Genomic DNA, 5,503 nt, shown 5'->3' on the forward strand with positions numbered 1-5,503 from the left:
TTGGCTGGGCCGGCTGGCCTGCCCCATTTATAGTGGGGTCTAAGTGGGGTGGGTTGGGGTTGGGCGGCCCGCTTTGCCACCCCTAAAGATAGGGATCGACAATAACATTTGATGGTTTCAGTGGCTAAGAGAAGAGGATTGAATCTTAGCCCCCTTTTTGCTTAGTAACACTTGCTGATCTTTGAGATAACCTCAGGAGACTTTTTTATTTTTGTCTCGTCCCTAGCCACGAAATTTTTATTTTTATCTCGTCACTTGGCACGAGACTTTTCTTTTTGTCTCGTCACTTGACACGAGATATTTTTCAGTTTGACCTCCTGTGCAATAGAAACAGAATTGGGGTAGAGAAGAGAGAAAGTTACATCCAGTCTCCATCACAACCATGATGAAATTTCACTATAATCTTCTTGATTACAAACTGTAAAGTGCTAACCCAACTTACAAGGAGATTCCCACAGAATCATGAAACACAACATAGACGTACAAAGGAACTCTAAGGACATCTATGGCTTTTTCTTTTAATTTTGCACTCTCTGCCTTTTTCCGCTCTATGGCTTTTTCATACAAACCTCACTGTTTGCCTTTTTCCATGAGACTCAAGACATGACAAAATTAAACAGAAAAATACAAAACAGAATACATTGAAGGAGAAGAAAATCTGTAAGCTTAGGTAGCTCTGAGAATCCTGTGCCTTGCACTCTCACTGCTTACTTTTAACTCCTTGCTCCAAATAGTGGCTGTTCTTCCTTTTTATAGAAGAGAGAAGCCTCCACACTTGAAGCCAAAACCCAAGCCAACTTCTTCTTCTTCAAGAAACAGAACCGATTCGGCCACATTCACATGGTGAAATGCTTGGATCCGTTGAAAGCAATTTTGCTTTCCTTTTTCCATTGGTTCCGGATCATGCATGAGGAACTTTCATCAAATGTAAATTTGGGCTTAGTTGCAACAACAATTAATTCTGGCCCAATAATAACATTTGCTTTCCTGATGAATTTTTGGATCATGCATTGAGCAAATAGGAAAACATTTATTTGGACTTGTAGTAATAATAACTCAATCTGGCCCGATTAGCACAAGAAACAATTCAGCCATACTCATCATATATTCTAGCATCAAACCAAAGCTGAATTTTTTTATTTAATTGGGCTTGTATCAGAATTTTATTTTCGGCCCAATTAGAAACCTGCATCACAAAATTATTAATTAACATATGTTAAATGAAAATCAAATTAATAATTTTGTAATTAATTATTTTAATAATGTTTGTTCATCATCAAAATTAAATTAGAGTTTTCCAAACTCATCAATCTCCCCCTTGATGACAAACATTATTAAAATTGAAATGGAAAGAAATTTAAAGATTGAGTAAAGAGTACTCCCTTTGAATTTGAATTTCTCCCCCTTTCAAGTTATCACATGGCTCCCCCTTAATATATGCTAATGTTATCAAGGGAAGTACTAGCCTGTGATATTTTAATCAAGCTTTAAACAGTAATGTTATTCAACATATTTATTTTGAAATGTTGAATGCTTGATTTATGAGCAGATTTGGATGATATTCAAAACTCATTTGATATCATACATCGATTTTCTGCTCAAGCAACACCATAATCAACCAAAATCTATTTTTGGCAGAAGACTTGCTGTTCAAAAATATTTTTCAATAAATCAGAACAGTCTTTGTAGGAAAAATATTTTTCAATCATGATTTAATCTTTTCAAACACAGCAATTTTCATCATTAAAAAACTAAAGAAACTGCCAAAAATAAATCCAACATAAATCATTTTATCACAATAAACACATTTTACCAAGATAAACATCAAACAATGGCAGTAATCAATATGAATCAAATGCATTATCATTTATCAAAAATAGTATACCAAATGCATTATCAACCAACATAAACCAAATGCATAAACTGAATGCATTATCAATCATCACGCACCAAAAAAAAGATGCATTATCAATCAATCATTAACAGAGGTGATCATGAATTCTTTTCTCAAAGAATTTCATCCCCTGTTCTAGTTTCAATTTTTGTGATTGTTTTCCTCCCCCTTTTGGCATCAAGGGGCACCTGCAAGAAATATTGAACATGGAAACATAATATGCAAAATATAACCCAGAACATAATCCAAAAGTGTTTAACAAAGTGTCACACAGTTATACGACTATCAGTTTGCAACCTAACATAACAAAATAATAAATTGAGCCAAAGTGTGCCAATATCAAATAGTAACCAGAAAGTTAATCATCAAAAAGATTAAAGTCAGATCCCTCAGCTCCTGCATCACTACCAACTTCATCATCAAGGCTTTCAAGCATTAGACCGACCCTTTCTTGGCATTTCTTCCAAGCCGACTCATTTTCATATGCAAGTTTGCGAGCAGACTTGTGAAATTGAACCATGAGTTCGGACATGTTGGAGAATTCTGTGAGGATTTCTCTGAGGGAACCGGTCGTCTTTGAGGATTCTGGGCGGCTCTTAAAGTCGTCATCAGAAGCCATTGATTTCTTTCCCTTTTTAACAGCCCCGCCTCCTTTGATCATAGAGACCTTGTTCTCTACATCCTCATTGGTTAAATCTACCTTAAAGTACTCAAAAATGCACGTGAAAAATATTCCATAAGGTAGATTAGTTTTTTTTGTACTCTTCACAGACTCCCACATGTGTCTAATCATAATATAACTAAATGAAATGGAAGATGAAGTAACAAGAGCAAATATTATGAGACAGTCAGATACGGTTATCCTGTTGTGAGAACCACTTTGAGGAGTGAGAATGTGAGTTGTGATGCGGTGCAGCAGGGAGTTAGTTAGACCCAAAGCCTTGTGAGTAGGAACAGTTCCATCCAGGCCAGACAAATTTTCACAAATTTGATGAAGAACCTGCTTGTATGTAACCCCTACATGTGAATCTCATTTATCACTCATGTAAGCCTTTGGCCCTTCATCAATGTATCCAAGGGCAGAAGAAATGGTTTTAGAATTCAGGGTGATATGAACCCGTTTCACGTAAGAATGAAGGCTACCATCAATAAACCTCAGATTCGCATAAAACTATCTCACCAACCCTGGGTACACCATTTTATGAATAAGGAGCAATGGTGACCATTTGAGACTATCAAACAGGGGCTGGAGATTGATTCCTTTAGAGGCCAGAGACTCGAGATTCACTAAGTAAGAGGGGCACAGATACCGTTTTTCCAAAACTTCTTTGTGAAATTCATAGAAAGTGCATGTAGAGAACCTTGAAGGATCAAAATGTGAGTGAGGTTTGTGAAACTTGTTCTTGAAATCCATTGAACCAAGGTTCGTGGGTTCTCTGGTCTCATGAAGCACGAAACCCTTGGCCTTTTGAGAGCTCTTTCCGGATGCATGAGGAGTTGATCTCTTCGGTGGTGATGGTGGGGGAGAAGGAATAGGTGATGTATGAGACTCTTCTTCTTCTTCCACGGGAGCCGTTCCTTTCTTCCTTCTGAGGAGGTTTTTGTGGCAATGACCTTTCTTCTCATTGTGTCTGTATGTTTTGAGGGAGGTGAGGGTGACGAAGATGATGTAGAGTGAATGTGAATGTGAGTGTGTGATTGTGGAGTGGACTGTTTTTGAGAGAATAAGAGCCTTTCACTTTTCCTAGGAGCAGTTTTCTTTTTCATAGTTAGGAGAGAAGAGAAGTTGAATATGAAAGGGTGAGGAAGGCCGAAACGGAGTGAGAGAGGAGGGAGGTTAGTGGTGCAATAAATGTGGAGTGGAGAGAGATAATGGAGGGAGTTATTAACCTTTAATGGCGCGGTTATTAACCAAGGGGGTTTCAAAAACTGAAAAGGAGTTTTCTTGAATCAAGAGATTAGTTGGAAGGAAAGATTTGATTTGACAACATGCTTCTTCCAACAAGATTTGATAAGACAACTAAGGAATTGTGATTTTATTTTTCAAAAAAAATGAGGAACTAACTAAACTGTCATGGTAGGGTCAAAAACTATTAGGTGGGGCCCATAAAAATTGAATTCTGCATTGCCTCCCCCTTAATTATAGCTCATCCATCATGTCTTCATTTTTATCTCGTCCAAACCTACGAGACAAAACTGAACAGAATCAAATATTCACAAGTTATCAATAGAACTTAAATCAAACATTCCCAAATATTTTCTCAAGGTACAGAATCTGTCTTCACAGAGGGGTTTTGTAAAAATATCAGCAATTTGGTCTTCAGATTTTAAAAATTGAATATCAAAAGTACCCTTTTGCACGTGCTCTCTAATAAAATGATATTTTATCTCAATGTGCTTGGTTCTTGACTGTAGAACAGAATTTTTTGAAATGTTTGTAGCACTCATGTTATCACAAAATAAGGGAATACTATTGATTTTTAATTTGTAATATTCCAATTGTGTTTTTAACTAAATTAATTGAGAGCAACATACAGATGCGGAAATGTATTCAGCTTCAGCTGTGGATAAAGCCATTGTGGCTTGCTTCTTGCTTGACCACATGTTGAGTGAGCTTCCAAGGAAGCAACACATGCCCGATGTGCTCCGTCTATCCACTCTATCTCCCGCATAATTTGCATCACAAAACCCTACTGCACAAAATTCATCAGATTTAGGATACCACAAGCCATAATCACAAGTTCCCTTAATGTATCTAATGATGCGTTTAACAGCCGTAAGATGGGATTCTTTTGGGTGAGATTAAAACCTTGAGCATACACCCACACTTTGAACAATATCCGGTCTAGAGGAGGTAAGGTACATGAGTGAACCTATCATTCCTCTATACCTTGTTTCATCCACATCTTTGCCATCATCATCCTTTTCAAGTTTTGTATTAGGATGCATTGGTGTACCCATTGGTTTGGAATTTTCTAGGCCAAACTTTTTGATAAGTTCTTTTGCATACTTTTCTTGGTGAATAAAAGTCCCACTAGGAGTTTGTTTGATTTGGAGGCCAAGAAAGAAGGTTAGCTCTCCCATTAAACTCATTTCAAACTCACTAGTCATAAGTTTTCCAAACTCTTCACACAAGGATACATTGGCCGATCCAAATACAATGTCATCAACATAAACTTGAACAAGGAGTATATCATCATTAGATGCTTTAATAAATAAAGTAGTGTCGGTGGTACCCTTTTGAAATTGATTTTCCAACAAGAAGGCGCTAAGCCTTTCATACCAAGCCCTTGGAGCTTGTCTTAAACCATAAAGAGCCTTAGTTAGTTTGAAAACATGATTTGGAAACTCTTTATCCTCAAAACCCGGGGGTTGAGCCACATACACTTCTCTATCAATAAAGCCATTAAGGAAAGCACATTTAACATCCATTTGAAACATTTTGAATCCCTTATGGGCAGCATAGGCAGGAAGCAGCCTAATTGCTTCCATTCTAGCTACCGGAGCAAAAGACTCATCAAAATCTATACCCTCTTCTTGATCGTAACCTTGGGCCACTAATCTAGCCTTGTTACGAACAACTTGTCCATCCTCACCAAGTTTATTTTT

This window comes from Arachis ipaensis, chromosome B03 (genome assembly GCF_000816755.2).
Source record: "Arachis ipaensis cultivar K30076 chromosome B03, Araip1.1, whole genome shotgun sequence".
Taxonomy (NCBI): Eukaryota; Viridiplantae; Streptophyta; class Magnoliopsida; order Fabales; family Fabaceae; genus Arachis; species Arachis ipaensis.